Source organism: Xyrauchen texanus, chromosome 27 (genome assembly GCF_025860055.1).
Source record: "Xyrauchen texanus isolate HMW12.3.18 chromosome 27, RBS_HiC_50CHRs, whole genome shotgun sequence".
NCBI lineage: Eukaryota > Metazoa > Chordata > Actinopteri > Cypriniformes > Catostomidae > Xyrauchen > Xyrauchen texanus.
Window position 1 is genome coordinate 29,485,696 of NC_068302.1, and position 24,264 is coordinate 29,509,959.

Below are 24,264 nucleotides of genomic sequence, written 5' to 3' on the forward strand. Positions count from 1 at the left end.
TGCTCGCCAGTTTAGATAGCAACCACTTCCACTTTCCTTGATGGTTCTGTATTCACTTTTAAGTTTTTTTGTACTTTTCCCTACACTGTTGGTAGATTCAGTGGTAGCCATGTGTGGCCAACAGCTGAGACATTTCCTGAGAGAATTTTTTGTTTCGCTTTATTTCTTTCTTCGATAACGAGTGGACCGTCTGCACCTCGTTTATTGACCATGGCATGGTTTTGCACACAGCCATTTCTTTTTTCACAATTTAAAAGGCGTGTGAACAAATGATACTGTTATCGTTGTTGCTAACTTTAAAACTAGTGGGTTGATGTCCCGTGTCGAATATCCAGTAACGCTGGTAGAGACGATTCTTCCTGACCAATCAGTGATCTGCAGGATTTTGACATCACATTTAGTATCGGCTCGACTCGCTTGGAACCTTGATCGAGGTGGTATTAAAAAAGTATCAGGTACCAGGTACTATCCACAGTGGAAAAGCCCAAAAAAACGAGCAGAATCAAATTGAGTCTAGCTGAGTTGTGCCTTGCATTGGTAGGCTAAAGCCCCACATGACAACTTCAGCTTCATGGACGTGGGAAAAAGCTACATTCTGTTTGCGCAATGGTGGCGCTAGTGGCTCAGAAATTAAGTAATTTAGCTTAACATAATCGTTCACGTGCGAAACAGAAACACTACTTCTATAGCCGCTTGTCTTATTAAGGGTCGCAGGTAGTGCTGGATCCTATTCCAGCTGTCTCGGGCCGAAGTTGGAAACGCTACTTGTGTAAATGAAAAAGATTGGAAAAAACGACGGTAGATTGACAAACACTACATAAGACACATATTCACGTGCATCATGCTAAAAAACAAATCACTTCGGTGCGCTCATAAATAATAGTTTAAAACACTAAGACACTTACGAACCTCGACATTCACAAGCTTGATTGACTTTTTCCAATCAGTCAGTCAAATTAACATAAAAACGAAGTAGGCTAGGCTTTGTGACGTAATGAAGCTAGGAAGCAAGTTGCAAGTTGACAATTAGTTTATTGACAGTCAAATTGAGAAGATAGGGGAAAAGTCCGGGGTGATGGTCTAGTGGCGCAGAGTCTCCAATGGTCAGATGATCGTGGTGAGAAGAGTGAAGAGAAGTGTTGAACAGACACGGCGAATCCGGGTAACAGCAAACAGGACACGAAACAGGGACAACGAGAGAACTGGACTGGAACTCTGAAGAGCGAACAACACCGGACATCACAAACAACGATCTGACAAGGAGATGAGAGAGTGGTGAGAATTTAAAGGGAATGGGAATGAGTAACAGCTGGTGAGAGGAGTGATTGCGGCAGAGCGCTAATCATGGTACAAACAACACGCCCACACATTCACGCACCCACACAACACACACTAAGAACAAGGCACGAGACAAGGAAGAGACATAGGATTAAATACCGTGACAGGCTTCAACTGACAGTGGAGGATGATTTACGACTAGTTGTGTCAAGTATTTATCACAGACTGACATGAAAGAAATATGGTAAACGGAGGTCTATATTGCCTATGTTTTATGTATCGTGTGTGTACAGGGGGCATACAATTATTTATATAAATATAATGTCAAGTAGTATATTAAATGTGTTGGCACGCATTTCTTTCTCAATTAATTTTGGGTTGATGTGGGGGCGCGAGCTCATAGACAAACGGAGGGTGGCGCGTGTTCAGAAAGGTTGCTCCAGCACGTGTGGCGCACACACCTAGATATTTCCTTTTCAGTGCGATAAGTTTAGTCACAGAAATGAAATTCGTTTTGCTTAAAAGCTAAATGTTTTGCTTATGAGTTCATTTAGAAGGACATTTTCAGGTGTGCCTGTCTGCCTGATACTGTCAGTCTTATTGTCATTCAAGTTCCTGCCCGAGTCATCTTTAGTTTTAAATTATGAGGTCACCAACCACTGAATGTAGTCATCAATCATTGTCTGGATAGTCGAGATAACTTGGAAGAGTATGATCTGAGAGAGGAATGAGGAAAAAAGGAGACAGGCGGAGGAGATTGTTATTATTAGGCTACATCGAGCGCGCGCCCCTCCAAATCACGTGTATTAGATTTTTTTAAGACGCTTTAATAGAGTTGTTCACAAGCAGCTCTTTAGATAGGCTACAGCATTTTATATTTTGTTTTTGTTATAGCTAGCCTGTTTTAATCGCAACAGATGTATTCGCTCGCGTTTTGGCATTCATTTAGAGACACTGATGTCTCGAGGTCCTCATATAGCCTACATATTATAAACCAAATGATCATCTTGAGAGTCATTGCGTTGGAAGTGTATTATTTTAATGTTTATTAAGCTCCCTGTGTTAGTTTGCAAATTCGATTTAACTTATTTTCCACTTCCGTACGAGGACTAATCCCATCAAACAACTCTTAATTATTTTTTTCATTAACCCAAAATGATTAACGACAATCTAATTCCGCTCCAGTCCGCTACTCTGTTCTGCCTCAGGTTTTAACATAGACTTGCGTTTTTCAGTAGCTGTGGGTGACAGAGACTTTGAGCAGCGCTGAGATACCAAACCATTGATCTTTCTGTCTTTTTCACCAAACGCCGTAGGGCTACATGCCGGGGATTGCAGGAAATATAAAATTTCTACCAGACAATGGGAGTTTCTCCTTAGCGGATTCCAGAGAGACTGTGACTCAAATTGTAGGAAGAAGCCCCGCGCGCGTACCAAACACATGAACAAGCCTTTTTGTCCACGCGCTCAGGACCGAATACATTCTATCGGCGCAGCTACTATATAGCACAGAGTAACTATTGTAGCAAGAGGTGGCTGATGAGGCAAGTGTTTTCCGTCCATACAGACACATTTTCTTAAGGCACAGCTGGTTGAGCTTGCTGTTTTGCCATCATTTGCTAAACACAAGGCAGCTTATTCCAAATGACTCCTTGAATTCTGAATAGCTGTCTGAAGGGGAATTGTACGGCTGCAGGACCAAGCCATCGGGAATGCCATTTGTTCAGGAGCAGCATAAACGAGCTTTGTGGCGTGGTGTTTTTTTCCTGGGGACAGGTGCCGTTGTGTACGTTGTTGGGGTGGGGGTTAGTTCTCGGGGGTTCGGACATACAAGCAGCGACACAGTTGTCTTAAGGATGTCAGATCAAGGATCGGGTCTGCACGAAGACAGGTGCGAAAGAGAGGAGTAGATTTCAAACGGACCCCTCCTCTCAGTCATTTTGGATTATAGTCCCGTGGTGGCGAGTCATTGACAAAGAATCGGACGCACCTTTTCCCCACGACTGTTATCGGTAAGTCAAATGAAAAGGTCCTGTTCGGGGTCTTAGTAGTTGTCACGGGCTTTTCCTCTCCATCGATGTTGCGCCGATGGGTTTATATGCACCCTGAATTCTGCGTCTCTGCTGTTTCAACACTAACTAGGCTATATTAGTCTATTAGTTGTATTTATTATAGATGCATGCTATAATTGCTATTAACTGACAGATACCGCATATATAATGAAATAAATGTACATTGCTTTATTTGACGCAATTTATAGAGTTGCTGTTCGTCTGGTTGACTTTTGCAAAATTCAGGTTGTGTTAAAGCAATACAGGTCTCTGCTATTAAGAATAGAAATATACATTTCCCCATTACTCACATTTAGTTAGGCTTGCTTATGTGCCTCTTAGAAAATATTAATAATATCACTTTCCCTGCAGCTTTCTATTTTCCTTTTTTATATTAGATTTAGTTGTAAGGTATTTATCGTTTTATTCTTTAACCAATCGCAACTGCTACATTGCGTTGTCTTTTTGATTCTCTATCTCTGTTTATTAATATTGTTATGAAGAGTCTTGCTATCATGTCTACTAAAAATTTTAAGACCTGTTTAATGGATCTAGCTTTTCTTTCCTCATTCAGTCTGTTTCTCATTAATTGACATTGGAGGTGCTACTTTGTTGGACAGAGAGAATTTACAAGTTTAGAATGGTTGGTGGTTTTTGATTGTTTTGGTTTGTGTATCCTATTATTCAGGTGTTTGAATGTACACACATTCACACTCTCGGACACATTCAGCAGATGTTCATATTCCACCACACTAAGTTGGTTGTGGTAATCAGATTTGTTTTTGGGTTCTCTCTGCCTCCTTACTTTGAGACATGTTTTTTTGTCGTTGTCTCCCTGTTTCAAATTCAAATAGCCATTGAGCCGCCTTTTGTTATTCTTCAAGGTTTGTGGAGTGGAAAGAGGGAAAAAAGTGAGTCTCTAAGGGTGAGAGCATTTGAATAGAGAACCCAGGAGAGATGAGAAAGGAGGTGAAAATAGGGTCTGCCAGTGGAGACCGTGTCCTTTAGTGAAGGAAAGGTAAGATATGGACAGGGTAGTGTAGCCATCTGCTTTCTCTTGTGACGCAGGCTTGGACAAAAATCCCTAGATGCAAAACCTGACTTTTTGTCTTTGAGGAGCAATCTTTTCTTCAGTGTACTGCACATCAGGGTCTGTTGACCTTTTCTGTTCCAAAAACTTTCAGCCAACACAAGGACTCCTTAAAAGGATATTTCACCCAATAATTTAAATTCTCTCATCGTTTACTCACCCTCATGCCATCCCAGATGTATATGACTTCTAAGATTTTAGAAGAGTATCTCAGCTCTGTAGCTCCATACAATGCAAGTGAATGGTGACCAAAAATGTTTAAGCTCCAAAAAGCACATAAAGGCAGCATAAAATAATCCATGCAACTCCATTCGTTTAATCCATGTCTTCTGAAGAGATCCAATTGGTTGTGGATGAGAACAGACCAAAATGTAACTTTTTTTTTTTGCTATACGTCTTGCCAGTGGAGTCTGTAGGCATGATCATGATTTCAAGCCTGATTACACTTCTTAGCTCCATCTAGCGCTCTGCACATGTGTCAAGCTCTGGGAACTGGTGTCGAGCTTGAAATCATGATCGCTAAGGAGACTGCTAATGTCAAGATTTATTGTGAAAAAGGAGTTACATTTTGTTTTTTTCTCATCCAAAACTAACTCTTCAGAAGATATGGATTAAACCACTGGAGTTGCATGGATTACTCAATTATGATTTCAAGCTCGATATGACTTCCTAGTTCTTGATGCACGTGCAGGGAACTAGATTGCACTAAGTAGTGTAATCATGCTTGAAATCATGATCTTGCCTAGAGACTCCACTAACAAGGTGTGTAGTAAATAAGGAGTTACATTTTGGTCTGTTCGCATTAAAAATTGATTGAATCGCTTCAGAAGACATGTAATAAACCATTGGAGTCATATGGATTACCTTTTATGATGCCTTTTTGGCTTTTTGGAGCTTCAAAGTTTTGGTCCCCATTCACTTGCATTGTATGGAGCTACAGAGCTGAGATATTCTTCTAAAAATCTTTGTTTGTGTTCAGCAGAAGAAAGAAAGTCATACACCGCTAGGATGGCAAGAGTGATTAAATGATGAGAGGATTTACATTTTTGGGTGATCTATTCCTTTAATAAATGCTATATATTTTTTTGCAACATGTATATTAACTTTCAGTAATAATATTAATCAACATTATTGCATAATGATAAACAAGAGTCAACCTTCAAATGCTATGCTTAGGGTGTCACCATATCGTCTGATAGATTTACATTTGGTTTTACCATATCAGCCAAAATAATAGAAAACAAAGCTTTACAACAAATTAACTACACTTAGAAATAAAAGTTTAAATAAACAACATTTTTAAAATAAGTTTTTATTTGTTTTACATCAGATCACTGACCCCCACAGTACCTTGATGGATCCCTGGTTGAAAACCCTGTATATGACTAATGGTCTCAAGCTCCTATAGCAGTCATTAGAGCTGTTAGTTTTAGTATTATGAATTTGGCTACAATCATTCATCTTCTTTGTTTGGTTTGAGTCCAGTTTAAATGTTTTACGTTTTCTCATTCCAGCAGTCCCTGAGGCCCATGATTCATGACCGATGGTGGCATTTGTCTGATCGTGCCATTGACCTCTCCGAGCACACATCCAAATCCACTCATTACACACTGAATTATCATTAGCACCACAGCACACAATGTGTGAAGTGCACAGGAAATGTACCACTCAGAATAGTTTGTTTCTTCTTGATTTCTATTCGTTGCAGTGGTTTGTTCTTATAAAAGCAAGGAATGAAGCTGTCAGTTGCTCTGTAGTTATTTGGCTTTCCATTCTCAACAGTGTACATTTTGGCAGACTGTTCAGTGGAACCATTCTATTCCACAGCAAGAAAAGGGCTGTTTTATTATCAGCCTTACTTAATGTTGAGGTGTGCAACTTTTCCAACATATAGCTTGAAAAAACCTCCCACTGATTTTATTGGGAACTAATTCGAAGGATATTCTAAAATACGATTTGGAGGATTAGAAGAGGGGGATGAAGGGAAAGAGAGGGCGCTATGCTCTTTCCAGGTTTTTTTGAATGGGTGCCCTGTTTGAGTGCACACTTTTTCCCTAACAGCCGCACTTCAGCCCTGCAGTGCAAGTGTTGAGGCCACTGTGCTGAGGGAACAGGTGCTGCGGCACACGTGATAACTAACACAAACACGCTTGCAGTCACCCTCAAGGTTTTTGCGTCACCTGCGCTTGGCTCAGCCCTGTGCCCCTTTGGACCCTATCAGAGATGGGTCTGCTCATCTGTGCCCATCTTAACTGTGGCCAGAGGGACCACCCCTTAAAGGAATAGTTCACCCAAAATGACCATTCTATTGTTATTTACTCACTTTCAAAAAAGCCTTTGAAACCCTTATGACTGACTTTCTTTGGTGAAATGTAAAAAGGGATTTATAGCAGAATGTCCAAGCTGCATTTTTTTATGCAGTGAAAGTGAATGGTGATCATGCAGCTGTTTAGCAAGACTTTCAGTGAATAACGACTTAAAATTGAGCCAAATTCTCACAAAAAACTATTGCATGTATAGGGCAGGGTATTGATACAGATTTTTCGATTCCAGTTCGATATCGGTTCATTAGTGTATATTTTACTATTTACAAGGATTTACATACTCTTTAACAAAACCGGCATTTCTGTAAAGAGTGTCTGTAGATGAACGCATGCTAACGAGCGAGGACTCGAATGGCTTTATCTCATCTGTGCCGTGCATGATTAGAATTAAATGTTTATGTTTTGTTGTTTTGTTTTCAATGACATGGGTCATGTGGATCTCTTCTTTGGACACACAGACGCGGAACAACTTTTACTCTCTTCATGCCTGAAAGGATCTCACTGCTGAATATTCCACCACTACACTACACAATCACTGATGAGTGAAATGTAAACATTTACCAGCCAGTTGCAAATGCGAGTGATTTCCTCTCATTGTGTAGATCGATCTTGGGATTTAAGAATCGTTATCGAGATGGTTCAAATGAAGATCGCGATGCATCGGAAAATCGATAAGGCTTTAGAAGGTTTGGAATAAAGAGCAAAAGTTATATGGACAAATACATGTATTTGTGAGGCTTTTAGGTTGTGTTTTGGGCTTGACAGCCACTGGTCCCCATCCACTTTCTTATTGAGGAGTGCTGATTGGACATTTTGCTAAAGAAAAGGGATACAGTTTTAGAATGACATGAGGGTGAGTAAAAGAATGACCCTTTTTTGGGGGGGTGAACTATTCATTTAACTCCCTCCCTGACATTTCTGTCCTTCTCGCTCTCTTTATCTGTCTTTTACTGTCATCCGGTTTCTTTTCTTTTCTCTTTTTTTCCTTAGTCATTCTTTTTGTCAGCCCTCGGTTGCTCCATATCTCAAACCGTCCCTTTCCCTGTCCCTCCTTTTTTGGCACAGCCTTTCTATCTCATCCCTTTGCTTCCTACATCTCATTCACTCTGTCTCTCTTGTCTTGATGTCAGACCCTCCCAGACTGAGTGCTTTCTCTCAATATGCTGTCAGGCTAAAGGACACTACCCACTGGGACTCTGAAAGGAACAAATTGACCGGAACAATGTTCTCGCTTAGCATGTGGAGCTTGCTGAAAGAGAAGGTGAAAGGGAGAGTTGAGGAGCATGCTGGGCCACATGGAGCCAGTAAGTTGAGGGCTGTGTCCGAAAGCTGAAAAATGCTTTATTGAGGTAGAAAGGCAACAAGGCATGTCTAAATCCAATATTTGTGTAACATCCTGTCTACTATGCCTTCATCTGGTCAGTTTTTAAAGGCAGCATAGATGCATCCTTTTTTTTTTTTATCTGTGATATCCTGCAATCCTGTGTGTGCAGTTTGGCAGTTGGTGCAAAGAATAAAAATGCTAACTGAAAGGAGTACATCTTTTTAAAGTTATGTCGGCTAAGAAACAAGCTTTTTGTTCACTAAAAATGTGCTTTGTTATCTCCAAGGCTTGCTTAAATTTGTTTTAGATTATTAGACATGACATTATGGTGTCTTGGAAGCCTGTCTGAAACCACAAGGTACCTTCATACACAAAACACTGCCTGTGAAGTCATTGACTGACTGGGCATCATGGGCCAGGCTCGAGCCGTAGGTTTCATACACAGACACATCCACTCTCCCTTTAACGCCCTATGACTTGCACACAACCACAGCAATTGCAATGCTCATTTTGCCTGGCTCCAAAAAGCCAATTTTCCCATCAAGTGTCTTTATCTGGTGAAGGTAAGTATAGGATTTGCCAAGAGAGCTGTAAACGCATTAATCAGTGACCCTCCAAAACCTGATTTCCCATGATCCTCTTGCCCTTGGAGGTTAACCCCTCCCCTGACCTGCCATAAGGTGGTGCTAAAGGTCACGGCTCCTCCCATTAAAATGTAATAAATCTCTTCAAGTTCCCCTCAGTGAAGACCCCTTTTCTCTGCTTTTTAATCACACACCCAGCCTCTCTCTTATCCTGTCATCCCAATCCTTTCATCTCCAATTAATTTTCTCTTTCTCTTCCACTTGTTTTTGATTGTATGTTTCCTAGGGGTGGGCAATTTGACCATATTCTTAATAATAATTTTATATCACGATGAGGATATATATCACGATAGAGTAAATTTTTCGGGGAATATATTTTGTATATTATATATTTGTTAAACATGGATATTTGCTGATACCCGATATTGCAAAATTTCTATCGATTAACACTTTATATTGATGCCATGATATATATTGCCATATTGCCCAGCCTTAATGTTTCAGCTCAGCCACATCTTTCATACCCAGCCAAACAAGTGAGTTCAAAATGTATCCCAAAAAATCCCACAATGAGGTGTGAGTAGATGCAGTTTCAGTCTTGCCTTGTCTCGCCTTTCCTTTTCCATTTCTCTTTACTTTCCTCTTCCTTTTCCATTCCTCTTCCTTTCCCCTTTCCTTTCCTTTCCTTTCCTTTCCTTTCCTTTCCTTTCCTGCCTTGCTTTGTCCTGTCCCTTTTCCTTTCTTTTATTCTTTCCTATACTTTCCACTTAATTTTTCACTTACCTTTTCCTTTCATTTATTAAAAAAAAAACAATTTTTGTTTCTCTTTCTCTTTTCCATTTCCTATTCCTTTCCTTTATTTGACTTCTTTTTTCCTTTTTGTTTTGTGAAAAATGTTCCTCTTCCTCTGTTATTAGACATCATTTAATATGTAAAGCTGATTAAGTCTTGGTTTGGTAAGCTACATAAATACTGGCTCAATACGTAGAGAGCGGGCACATTATCTGACAGATAAAGAGTTTTGTGTGACTGAGTCTTTCAGAAGACAGAGTGCTGTGAAAGGAGATGCTGAATACGATTTCGGCTCTGAGAATGATGTGATGAGAAAAGATGGTAGGTGACAGGAGTTTGTTAGTCTGCCTGGGCATGAATAAACAGAGATTGTGTGTGTGTGAGAGAGAGAGAGAGAGAGAGAGAGAGAGAGAGAGAGACTGACCGACAGACGGACAGACAGAGAAAAAGAGAAATAGAAAAATATAGAGTGAGAGTTTGTATGTGTGTAAATGTGTTTCACTGCCGCCTTTGCTCGTTCTCTGGGGCCCAATCACATCTCTCTCACATTGTGGCTTCAGCGCTCACAGAAAGATTTGTTAACGAGGGGAGATACTAACGAGAGGCCCCACCGAGGAACTGGGAAATACACTGCCAGTCAGAGAAGAAAGAGATGGGATGGAACTGTCACCCACACACAAACACACCTTGAACAGATCAACACACTCTGCATCTGTTTTCTGTCTTTATCTCACCTCACGCTTCACCTGTCTGCCACTATCTCACCTACACATACAAACACTGAAATAGACACACATCCTCACAATGTTGCTTGCTGGTGTTGGCTGGTGTTGCTCTACAGCTAGTGTAAGAATATTATCTCTCAGGTGAGGAAGAATGTGTTTGCGAGCGTGTTGAAAATGAGGAAGATGAAGGTGTGGTTCTCTACTGTAGTGCAAGCAGTAAACACACCTGAGGATGTTAATTTTACCATTTGTCTGTTGGTACTCACAGAGTTAATTTTACCCCAAATACCTTTCCTCTCTACTGGAAAATTGCAAGGAAAGTGGTTTGCACATTGCTGTGTCAGTGTTGCATAGCTGCTGGCCTCTGAACAACTATTTCATTATTAAGAGGTAGTTCACTAAAAAATTTGAATTTTGCCATTTACTCAACTTATTCCAATATCACTTTCTTCCTTCCATGGGACACAAAATATGATGTTAGGCAGAATATTGTCCTCAGTCACTTACACTTTCATTTAATCTTTTTTTCATACAGTGAAATTGAATGGTGACAGAGACTAACATTCTGCCTTGTATTTAATATTTTATCTTCTTTTGTGTTTAAGTGATGAAAGAAAATGAATCAGGTGCTATAACATCTCAAACAGTATGTGGAAATAAACAATGCTATATGCGGCCGCAATTCATTCTTGCTGAATTTCCCCCTAAATGTTTAACTATATTGGTGTATTGAATGATTTTGCCCTTTTCTCTTCTTTTTTCTCTTACTACTTTCTATCTCTGTCCGAGTGGCTGGTGCTCAGCCTCAAGGTAATTAACAGTGAACCACATTCTGTGACCCACAGAATGCAATCATGCATGAGAGAGAGAATGATAGTGAGGGAGAGAGAGTGAACAAAGTGGCCCAGAAATGAATGTGGGGCACAACTAGCGAAACAGAGGGAAACTGAGAGATGGGGAGAGAGAGAGGGCAAAGGACAGAGGGCAGAGGGAGAGATGCCAGGCAATGAGGCAATTCAGAGAGCGGGTGTGAAAATAAGAGACGTTGTAGGGGGCTCTGAAGAGGGATTGAGGTTATTTAACTGTAGGTTGGGAGAGGACAAGAGCCCTTAAAAACATTAAATCAAAAGCTCGGAGGAACCAAATAATGAGTTCCTGCAGAAATCAGTTCACAGAGCCCCCTCTTTTTGAGTGACTCTTATGATAACATGTCTCGATCATGTTTCACCCCAAAAATTATGTTTTTAAACAAAGAAAAATATGCATGTTTTGTACCATTAAGAGTTTGTACATTGTGATGTTACTTTGGAAATTTTGCCCCCAAATTCAAATTTTCTATTTTTGGTTTTCTCAGATGTTTTACTTTCTGATTCAAATTATTCTCAAAGATGACTTTAATACATCATTTTATTTTATTACATTAAAAGAATGTTATAATCTAAACATTTTCAAGCATTTGTAGCATAATGTTGATTACCACATAAAAAAATAAAAATAAATGCAGAAATCGCATGTACAGTAATGTACATAACAATAGAATTGAATGAGGCCAGTCCATAAATGTAAAAACATGATTTAATTGTGATAAATTCTCTGATCTAAATGATTTTAGTGAGGTAAAATCATCATGACAACAAAGTTGTAATATTGGATATAACTGTACACAGATAAGATTAGTAAGTGATTTTATCACACTAAAATCATGATAGCACATAGTGTTTACTTCATGTGGCTATACTTTTGAAATGGTGACTATTTCTATTCACTTCCATTTTAAGTGCCTTACTGTAACCACAATTTTTACATTTTGAATGTATCTTCTAGGAACATCCTGGAAATGATAAGAGAATTAAATTTTTTGGGTGAACTATCCCAGATGTATCCCTTGTACTTTTACCACAATTTTTACTTTCAAGTGAAGTCAAAATAATATTTTGTGGTAATCAACATTATGCTACAAACTCAGTCAATTGAGCTTAATTTGTATTGAACCTATAGCATTTCTATAATGGTCATAAATTTCACTTAATTCTCTTTCTGACTCTATTAAATAAAGCTTTATTGGCATGACTGTTGCATTACACATTACAGTACTGCCAAAGCAGTGTAGAGCTACTCATGAGTTTGAGTACAGAAATAATAAAGTAGTGATCGGAGCTTATGGAGGGTGAAAGAAATTTAAAATTGAACAGGCGATAAAAATATATCACTATTGTGTTAAGGAGGAGGATGTGTGTGTGTCTCTCTCTCTCTCTCGGTGTACGTGTTGGGTTGGCCATCTGGAGGCAACAGGTCCAATGTCAGCGGGCAGTTGCTGTAACACAGTCTGGTGCACCCGTGGGATGATGTCAGACAAACACACACACACACAGGCACCATACAAATCAATCTGGTATTCAGCTGAAAATCTTTGATGTTGAGTGTCCTCGCTTGTTAAGAGCACTCCTCCGTGTGGGGAAAACACACAGCAATTTTGGGCTCGCTCACGTAAACAGAAGAGGTTGAAAATGGAGAGAGAGCTCCAATTCGTTTGATTAGGGATTACAAATTTTGGTTTCAGAGGACAATTTGCTAATGTATTTTGAATCAATTGAAGCACATTCACAGTGATGGATTTTGCTCTAGTGGAGAGGAATAATGCTAATCAGATGCTGCTGTAGTCCTCTTTATGTGTGCTTGTGTGTGTGTGTGTGTGTGTGTGTGTGTGTGTGTGTGTGTGGTGGTATATTTGTATTTGTATGTAAATGTCTTTCATCACGGTGTGCTCATAAGGACTTGAATGGATTTGTGTTCAAATCGTTTAGTGAGACAGGAGCCTGACTGCTCACCTCGCTGCCAAGCTTCTGCATTTCATATCCTCTCAAATCCCCCGTGTGAATATTCATACCCCTTTTCAAGCTTTTTATATCTTGTTTTTGTGGTCATCATCAGAGGTGGCAGAAAATTAGAGAGAGAGAGAGAGAGAGAGAGAGAGAGACTTGTTATAGCCTAAGGGATGGCGGGTAGCACAACACCAGCATGTTAGTATAGGTATGGCCAGCGATTAACTTTTATTCTTTGAGTGAATATGGGTGATCTGTTTCTCTGACAAGTGACTTTATTGTGGTATATACCATATTTATGTTAATTCTTACCTGTTTTATTTACCTTTGTCTCAAATAAAAAAAACTTTTAAGAAAGACATAGCCTACTGAAAAAAACAGCTTAGATCAGTTAGGGCCTTAAATTCTAAGATGGTTTTAATAGGTTTTACATTTCCGATAATGATTGTATTTAGAGCCATGTTGCTGTGATTCCATCCTGAACTTCAGACATATTGCTCCATGGTTCTCATATTGAAGATAAAAGTTTGAGTCCAGCCTTTCACATGTCCCAATCCTATCCTGATCCTATTCCCCCCTCTCTACGTTTGACCAGTCTTGATGGGTGACTAGCCAAAACCAGCATGAAAGGGCTAAAAAACATAATTTACCAGGTTAAACCAGCAATAAGAGGAGAATAGCCGATAGGCCGTGGTATCAACAATTAAATACAATTTATTTAAATTCTGATTCAATTGGGTATATTTCAATTAGAATTTCCATTTTTATGAAAGATATTCTCTCTCAGCTAATACTGTAAGAATACATATAGGGCCCAAAACTTAGCAGTTTAATTGTATGAAAAGGCTTTAAAAACATGGTAAACCAGTAATAAGATGGTTTTATCTATTCATTTAAATGGGACAAAATTTGAAGCAGCTTTGTTGAATGGGCTGGGTATTGATACAGATTTATAAATTTAATTCAGTTTTGATTCCCAAGCTCTCAATTCGATTCCAATACGTTTTTATTTTATTTTGATTCGTTTGGGTATATTTCAGTTTCGATGTCCATTGTGTTTACATATAAAAGAAATTATGCTTCAGCTAATGTTGTAAATTTTACATTTAACCTACTTGGTACATCTTGAAATCATATATTTAAAAATGCAACAGAGCCCAAATGATGCAGTTCATTTACTATTTATTTTTAATAATAATAAATGCAAACAAAACTGAAGTAAACTTCAAAGTAAATGTAAAAGATCAATTTAAAGAATTGATTATGAGATCGTTCAAATGAAGATGGTCCTTTAAAGAATATTCTGGGTTCAATACAAGTTAATCAATCGACAGCATTTGTGGCTCAATATTGATTACAATAAAAATCTATTTTGACACATCCAACCTTTTCTTCCAAGTGCCTCCAGTGAGGCACTTGGAAGTGAGTGGGCCAATTTTTGAACATTTAAAATTCTCAACCACAAGACATAAAGGATATGCATGTAAAAATGATTTTTTTAATGTGATAAAATCACTTACCAGCCTTTTCTGTGTAAAGTTATAGCCAATTTTACAGCTTTGTTACCATGACATTGTAATGTCAACGAATCCTAAAAACCAAATAGACTGTGTAAAAATTACAATTTAAACAACTTTACAGCTCTGTTTAAACCCTCCAAAAATTGGCCATATTCACTTTCATTTACCCCATTTACTGGGTTACAGTAAGTGCCTTTCTTTCTTTTTTTTTTTTTAAAGAAAAGTAGGGACGAGTCTAAACAAATTTTTTGGTAATCAACATTATGCCACAAATGCTGTCGATTAAGCTTAACTTGTTGAACCTGGAACATTCCTTCAATTGGAAAAACAATATCTTTACCCAGCCGTTTTAGTTGATTGTGGCTGTAGAGTAAAAAAAAGAGATTGGAGACAGAGTAAATGAGATTTAATGAACTTATGAAAGACGTAGAAACAATTTTTTTTGTGTTATCTTTAAGAGCAGCATTGGTCCATGCATGCAGGCCTTTGGCATAAGAGAGCTTTGTACCCTGGGCAGACAGCTTGGCAAACATGTGACACACTTTCCTCTTTATTCCGCTGGGAAAACACACACACACAATCACAGAATGCTTGTTTATGCTTTGCTTGTAGCCTAACCTTTAAACAATTATCTGCTTGTGCAGTATAAATAGCATAGCATAGCATGTCACCCCTGTTTTATTTAAGCCTCTCTCTCAGCCTATATACCCTGCACTGCTGCTGCAGTCATCAAGGAAACTTGATACCATCAGTGTAAATTCTAGAAATGATCCGGCGGAGACCAACGTCCCTGAGAATGCTCTACTCTCTCCTCCTGCCCCCTGTCTGTCAAGATAGTGGGATCTGCCATGGTTTACATGAAGCTGAACATGCTGTGGCATTAGGCCGTCACGTCAAATGTGGTCGACATGCGGCTCATTTCTGCACCAAGGGAGCCAGGGTCAGTGTGGAAATTCTGAGTAAATTGGCTTGGATATTTAAACACTCCAGATCACCCTGGAAAATATGTTGTGGTAAACAATCGTGAATGCGTCCATAGAGATAAAGGTCATACCGAGAGAATAATATGCTTTTTTAATGCTAGGTTTATTGATGAATCTCAGTATGAGGGAATTTAATTGCATTGCTGCAGGGTTGAATACGCAATCTTACCAACAAAGGGGAGCGCAGACTCTGCCAAATGTTAAAGATGGCACTTATTTTAGTTGGCTTCTAAGGCTGTTGCTTGCTTTTCTTTCCCTCACACGCTTTTAGCTACGGCAATTTCACCTGCCTTGTTTTTCACGGCTGTCATCGATAACATTAGTGACAGCAACAAAGTTTCTTTGAAGCAGCGTCGCAGAGGAGCAGCCTGGTGTTCACGCTAGTTATGAAAAAACAGCTTGGGGCTCAGCAGCTTGATCCTTGGGTCAGATTTCTCCTCTTTTATGAGATTAGGCTCTCCGGACAGCTGGGTCAATTACTCTTTTTCTCAACTGTACCTCCTCTCTTTTTCTCACATGTTCCCCTCTCTGGTCTCATTACGTTTCACATGGATTCACACAAGGTAAACATTCTTAAAGCTGCCATTTTTAGTTCTATAAACAGACTGTTAGCTAAACCTAACAAATGCTTGAAAATCTGATTTGTAGTAGAAGTCAAACATGTGACACACAGGCATAATAAACCACTGCTACTGAACTCTACTGACAATGCACAAGAGATGACATACTAATAGCTGAGTGGTGTCAATGGAAAAACATGGAAAAATTAATTGAGCCAATCATATGGGAATATTGAGATTAAATCAATAGTAAGCAAGTCTCAGATGACATGCCAACGGACCACCAGTGGATGCATATTGCTCTCAAAATGGCAAGAGTTTTCAAAATCACTAGCTCCAATTTAATTGCGTAATTTCAGTAAATCAGGACACATTGGTTTTTATCGGTCTGCCACAAGACATATTTACAAAGTAAATGTATGTAAAAAATGTATTTTTTTATTTTATTTGCATCAAATATTTGAAATATATTAAAGAGTTTTGTTTTATACACTTAGTATATGAGATATAATCTAGGCCTATATTGAGAAGCATTTGGACCCATGTTGTGATTTGTTCAGAGTCATATCTGATTTCAGATTGTGGACTGTTATTGGTCAGATTAAGTTGCAATTTGAGCCAGAATTTATGCCAAAAATTAAAACTCTGGTTACTTAACATGTTCTAGTAAAAACTTTGGCATTATTTGTAAAACAATTATGGCATTAGATGTAAATATTGCATTTATTATGTCTTTATCATCAAAAGGAAAACTGAAAAAATAATTTTCTTGTTCTCCAGTAAAAAAAATAAATAAAAATCCTTAAATCGAGAAAACAATTAGAATAAAACAGATGTTCAAGGAAAATAAAATATGTTTTTTTTTGCACCAAAACAGTTATAATTTTGTATGAATATGAAGATTTTCCACCCTGTCTCTGCCCTCTGTCTGAAACGCTCGGTTTTTGACTTATAAGCTCCTTCTTAATACTTCAATGTAAACACCCACTGTTATGATTGGCTAACATCGTGCTGTCCCTCAAACACAGCCATATTTGATACTCGGAAGAGAATGAACAAGCTCTACAACATTATAAATATAAAAAATATTTACACACAACAAACATCCATCATATTGCATCTGAATATATGTAACTGTTCATCTAAAGCACAACCGTTAACACTCCACACCATAAACTATCAAACAGTAATGACATTTGAACTATTCATGAAGGAAACTGTTTACCTACAGTTTTACGATCAGGTCCAAGTGTTTTTAACTGCCCTGTCCTTCAATAACAGTTCCTTTGCAAAGCTAGAATCGTATAATTTCAGGTTCACAAGAAACCCACTCTGATATCAGCTGGGAAAAAATGCACATACATAGTCCAAAACATGGTGAACTAGACACACACATAAAGTATCATCTTGTACTGAGGCACCCATTGCTGAAAATGCATTAAAACGGTCAAAAACATCCATCTAGTGCATACACTAACAATTATAAATTGCGAAGCTCAGCTGAATGCAAGACACAGCTCAGCTGAATGAAACAGAATGAGATCTCCTTTTCAGAGTTGTAACTTGACACCGCCTCTTTTAAAAGTGGCAAGAGGTACATGACAGTGGTTAAAGACCTCTGTCTAGTGCATGTTTATATACAAAAAATAATTTAAAGTGTCCAGATGGGTCCCCATTGGTGTTCAGGAATAGTAAGGCCACACTAGGCCTCTCTGTCCTGTAACGGTGCCAGTGGGCAGGGCCAAGAGTGTGTTGATTGAAGTTGGTGTTTACGTTTTTTTGCTTTAGAGGCGGTCACGAATTCTCATAGGCTCCCTAGTGAAGTAGGGAAGTCGCGAAAGTAGAGAGCGAGGTGTTTTGCAGCTTGGTTTCAATAAATACTTTTTTACCTCTTATATGTCAAAATATCAAGGAACATTTTATTCCTGATGACATGACCCCTTTAATATCTTAGGCCATTTTGCTTCTCAAATAAATGTATAATTTTAAGGATGTTTATATATTTCTTTCTGGTAAACGAGACAAAAATTTTGAGAAATCAGAAAATTATATTTCGCAGTGTACTTTACTTTCATCAGCATGTTTGCATAATTTATCATCTTTTTCCTTGGAAGGTTATTAAGAACGAGAGCAAGTGATGAGAGAAGAGATGAAGAGGAAAGACTGTGTTTAACTCTTCTTAAAGATGAGTCTTTTGCATCAGCTGCAACAGTAGAGAGTGTTGTGGCATGGTCCCATTTACCTGTCAGATTGAAACCGAAAGCCTCTGAAACAGATAGCAGCTGAACACAGCCTCAGCATCTCTGCAGTGCTGCTTGGAGCCATTCATTAATATAATAACTCAGCTCTGTATTTCTCTACAGACAAGTGCATTTCTCTCTCTCTCTCTCTCTCTCTCTCTCTCTCTCTCAGGCAGCCTTACCCCTCTCTGAGAGTTCATTGCTGGTAGAGATTTGTGAAGCTGAGGAGAGTTGAACCTGGAGGTTTCACTCACTATGTCACTCGTCTTTCATGTTTATACCCAAAGTCAACATCTAAGCTTTTTTCTGTCTCTCTCATTTGTTCTTTCTTTTTTCTCTTTCTCTGTTGATCTCTCTCTTTTTTTTTGGCTTTTAAGCCATTGTTTTATAGCCTATATTTGAGGGCAGTATAAAAAGAAAAGTTGAATAGTTGGGGGAGAAGGGGAAACCTGAAATCTGTGATATGACCCTCTGCTAGATTCAAACCGGGTCCCCATGAGCTAATAGCTTTTCTATATGTCATGAGTAAGTGTGCTATCTTCTGCAGATCTCTTTGTATTGTAGATATGTTTTAATGTAGTAGAGATTGTCTTTTATTTCTTTAACTTCTTCAAAATAGCCTCTATCATTCTCTTTTGCTTTTCATTTCCCTCTTTTTCTTTTTCTCTTTGTACTAGAAGAACAAAGTTCCAGTTGCAAAGTGCAAAGCACAAACCCCTACAACCCTGTGTTTGTGTTCATATTCGCAGGTCTCTGGAGTGCACTCTGAGCCTCATTTGCAGGCTAGAATCGTACTTTTAACAGGTTAATTAGAGGATATGTTTCAATGATCCAAGGTTCTTACTAGGCAGGTTCCCCTGTGTTGGTACTCAGGGTGAAATGATGGATCCAAAGCTTTAGGCTGTGCTTGCCTTGGTGTGATTCTGGGCACTGGAGCTCAGTGTCATCCTGGCCTGGATGGCTGGATCAGTAATGAGGCAGTAGCGTTCTTGCCTGTCGTAGAGAGAGTCTTATCAGCAGCACCTAGCAGTTTCTTGACAGCCCGTGTGGCTTATGAGATCCCTGCAGAGACCCCCTTGACCCACTTAGACAACACACAGTTAGTATGATTGAGGAGGGTGGCGATATCGTTAGTATCTAGAGTGCTTTTCCAGAATAGAGTGGACAGCAGTGTTGGAGTTGAAGATGTTAGCACAATGGATTAGGTTTGAAATATTGCTTTGATTACATGAATGCCGTCTTGATAGACCAACTGTGCAGACGTGTGAATGGATATGCGAGTCTGTTGTGTATTCAGGCCTGTTCCCCTGCTAAACTTTCCTGATGAATTCTTTCCAAGCCAAATCCTTAGTCATCTTTCTCCTCAATCAAATCTAACTCTCTCACTCTTTCTTTCTTTCGTTCTTTCTTTTTAAATGGTGTGGGTTAATAAAAACACCTTTTCACCTCTTGCAGTCTCAGCTGCACAGGGATTAACATCTGGACAAAATGTGCAAATTTTGATGCAAATATATTCAAATTTCATAATCGGCACAGTGTGGGTTGAGTCTGGAGTCCACAGACTCCACATTTCTGTGCATCTTGGCCTCATTATCTACACATGCAACTGGCACCACTGTAACACAATAATGCATGTTAACTTTCTACTACAGGACCACATGCTTGCTATTAAATGGCCAATAATTTGTTCCTGCATACTTGCATAGAGTATATTTCCGGCGTATTTACTATCCTTGATATGGTTGTCAGGTTTTACAGAAAAAGGCATGGCAGGAAGAAAACCCCCCTGCTGCTTGATGAGGAGCCCATTCTCCCGGGACCCCTTGGGCTCCAGCTGAGCTGACCTCAAGTGATTTCTCTGCATTACATTACCATACTCATTAATGTTAGTGATTAGAACCATGAACGGTGGCTAAATCTTGACATGAGCAATCAGAGATGGTAGCAGGACTGTAATCTCCTCAGTCATGCTCCATCTGATAATAGTTGTGTCCGATAACTGTGTCTGATATTAGATGAATCTGATGACTTTGTTTCTAGCAATGTTAGCAGTTCTTACACCATGTCATAATTACACTTCTAGTGGAGTTACATACTAAAGTAGTATATTAGCTGTGTCTGATAACTGTGTCGGAAAAGTCTATCTCTTGTATTATTGTTATGCTGGGTTATGAATACCCTTTTAGTCCAGCTACGTGCTATCGTACGCTGTTTCAACATGTTTAAGAGATGAGATAATGTAGCACCAAAATGGAGTTTGATCCCAAAAATTAAGCTGCCGTGTCTTGCTGATGTATTGAACTTCACAAATTAAAAAATTTAAAATAATTGTAAGTATTGTTTTATACATCCAATAACCACAGCAGGTTTAATGGTCTTAATATCCCACAGCGGCAAAGAATTGGAGACTCTAGAAAATGGTTTGAATAATAACCCATGTGCTTTCTCGCTGCTGAAAATGTGACTTTAAAGAGGCTTCACAACATGGCGAATGATAAAACATAAACACAGTTATAGGTAAACAGTTTTATGATAATTATGACGCAGAGCAGCAGCCGTGATTAAAAAGGAAAAGTGAGCTGGAAAACGGAGTAGACAACATGCACTGGCTGCACGAAATGGGGTTTTGTATTTGAATACAACTGGAACACACACAAATAGCCATGTTATTTCAGGAAGTGTTGTCCATTTTTCTGCTTATAATAGCATGAGGGAAATCACTCCGTTCCCAATCGGGCCAATCACGTGTTTTTAAAGAGTATTTTGACCGTAATGATGCTGCTTTATATATAGAGGACAACATTATCCGCTGGCCATTAACAAACCGGCTTAATATAGCCGGATGAAGTGACCCTGCTGAAACGGCCTAGGAAGACGTAATGCTGGATGACTGTCAGGACATTATACAATTAGAATCTGCTACTGTAGGACAGCCTGACTTGAGGCACTTTTAGGGGGAAGTGCACATGGAGTTGATGCCCAGGTTAGCAGCATTCTAACTCCCAGTGTTGCCTTGAATCTAACCAGTGACCTGATTACTGCCAATTAAGTACATTGCATCAGTGCAGCCATCCAGGGTGGCCAACGCAACCAAGGCAAAGAAGTCCTTTGGTTAGAAGTCCTTCTTTTTTTTTGTATTGTGTGTGCTTATTTAGAAAGATGTTATTGTAAAGGACCTTTGGAGCGCTCTACTTGAGACAAGCCATGAGGCTTTGAGTCCTTTGATATGTGTGTCCTTTCTCTCAAGGTTTTTCAGGTGTCCTTTAATGAGAACATTTACATGATGCATTTTCCAGACGCTTTTGGTCAAAGTGGTTCAAGCTATATGTTTTATCAGCACATGCATTCCCTGGGAATCGAACCAATGACCATGGCATTGTTAGCACTATGCTCTACAAGTTAAGCTACAGAAACATTAAAGTCAGGTATGCACTGTGCAATTTATTTTTCTGTCCTTTACAATTTATTTTTCTGTCCTTTACAATTGTTGCTTGTTAGATTGAATGATAGGCCCCAGTAAAATGTTGGGTGAAATTCCACAGCAAAGAGGGCATGAGCAAATTATGGCTGTTGTGTGTGAAACCTGAAAAAAACTACTTGTCAAGCTGCTTTTTTAATGCTGCACTAGGGGTGTGCGATATATATCGTGTATGATAATATCGCAATTGTTGTTTTATCAATATGCAAAATTACATTATCAAGTATGTCACTCATTTTCAAAAACCATTCAAAAAGCTGTATTAATTTTTTCTTGTGCTGTGTTTGAAAGAAGTTTGCATTTGGTGACCATATTTTTGGTGGTCATATTTTTGCTTGCTTTTATGCTGCACAGTTAACCTTTCAGCGGAGCAGCGTTTTGTATTGTTCTTACTTGAATGATTCAGTTTAAAATAAATAAAGATCTCTTTTCCTTCAATATATTGTTCCGATTAATAATATCAACAATCAATATTAATATGTTATGCTATTAATATGTTGTAAGAGGGAACTGGATGCAAAATATCATCCGTTTATCGTTATCTGCAAAATCCCAGAAAATATCGAGATATAATGTTTTGTCAATATCGCACACCTCTATGCTGCACATTATACTCTAGGAGAAGTTATCATCGGTAAAATTATTTCCTCGTCCATTGCGAATATTCAGTGTAGCTATGAATGAAGCATATCAGACAAAGTTCCTGCCCATGAGGACTTCCATTTTCATGGCTGTATTTTGCCTGTGGAATTTCACCGAGCAAAGGCAATGTTCTGTCATTGACATGCAAAACTGAAATGGTATTGCACAAACCCAAGCATTTCCTTGCGCCAGTGTTACCTGGAAAAGAATACAAAAAGTTGGAATGTCTGAAGTCTATTGTGGCTGTGCAAAAGACAGAATTTCTAATTTTTCATATTACTAATTTTTCAGAAGCACACTGGAGGTAGTAATTTTATACGATTTTGGCATGAAGAGAATGCTAATTAGGGTATTTCATGGTGCATATCATATAGACAAGGTAGTATCAACATTTTTAACTCTCTTTCGTGCTTTCTACTGAGAGAAAGAGAGAGATGTATTTAATTGTTTGCGACTGGTGAGATGTTTCCAACATGTGCTGCTGGATTGTTTCCGCTGCAACATAGAGGTCTGTTTTGGAAGACAGAGTGTACTTTTGGCATGGAAAAATACACCGAGATGAAATGAATGAGTCTCTGGTGAGGGTTATAATGAAGGGTGAGGGAAAGTACAATTGGAAGAAAGTTAAAGGGGATACACGCATCTTGGAATCCGTGTTCCTGAATTGGAGGAAAAGGGCCGATGGCTCTTAGTCGTATCAGTACAGAGATTCATCATAATGTCCAATCAGGCATTGGAAGGAGTGTTTGAAAATGTGAGACAAAGTGTGGGGGAGTGACACTGTGTGACCGAATGACACAGTATGTGTATGTATATTTATTGCAATAAGAAAGCTCATTTGTGTAGCATATTCAGAAAAAAAATGAAACAAGTGCACATACACTTGGATGCTTTGATAGATTTTTAGCTCTGACTCAAGAACAGAGAATGCCCCAGAGACACTCGTTACTTAATTAACCACAAAATTAGATGGATGATAAACAGAATAGAGAAAAGCTCTCCCCCTCTCTTGCTCTATCTACCTGCTTTTTTGTTTTCCACTGGAGACAAGATCTCCGACTGAGTTTCAGGCTATTTGCTGATTTGTCTACAGAAGGGAGAGGGAAGTGTGCTTTAGCCCAGGCACAATTAAACTGTTGATGTTGAAACAATATTCAAGCTTTGAAGTCTGAAAGTCTTATTTGAGAGAAAGTATGTAATGATCACTATAAATAGCACACTGATTATAGAAAAGCTTCCTCAGCAGGAATAACAGAGGGCCATGGGATTATTATACATGTCTACAAACTACAAATTAGTGCAATACACTCACATTTTTAGAGAGCTAGAATTCCATTGTGAAGCAGGTAGCATTTTGAACCATATATCAGAAGTCTATAGGTTATTTGAAATAACATAAACCCATGTATAAGACATTGGGGACATTAGGGACGATCCATGAACCATCTCCATTGTGTCCTTGACCAAGGCAATTAACTCCAGGTTGCTCAAGAGGGATTGTCTCTGAAAATGGTAAGTGTACAATAAATGGCTTCAAATGGAGGTTAAATAACTATTACTTGCCATTTTAATTTGGTGGGTTGCTGGAACAGTGACACCTCTACCTCCTCATGTACGACAATGTAGCTGGAAGCAATAGAATAAAACTCGTACAGTATCAGAAGCTCTCAAATGGTGCAGGAATTGACTGTGACTGTCCCTGCTGCACAGGGACTCTGGTTGTCTGAAGAAGTTTAACGGTGGCCTAAAACATCTGGCTCTACCATAGCCTCCATGTTTGTACTCTATTCAACACTATTTATACAGATTATTGCTTTTTAATTCCTTAAATGGACAGTAAGTGGCCTTCAC

The 24,264-nt window shown here is 38.8% G+C and overlaps 1 protein-coding gene across 2 annotated transcripts in view; it reads left to right on the top strand.

Moving 5' to 3' along the window:
• Nucleotides 1-2,524: 2,524 nt before the first annotated feature.
• LOC127621234 (semaphorin-6B-like) overlaps nt 2,525-24,264 on the top strand; it is a 147,807-nt gene continuing 126,067 nt past the window's right edge. For both annotated transcript variants that reach the window (XM_052094740.1, XM_052094741.1), the window contains exon 1: nt 2,525-3,290. The gene's annotated coding sequence lies outside the window, so the exon portion shown is untranslated. The remainder of the gene's footprint in view (nt 3,291-24,264) is intronic.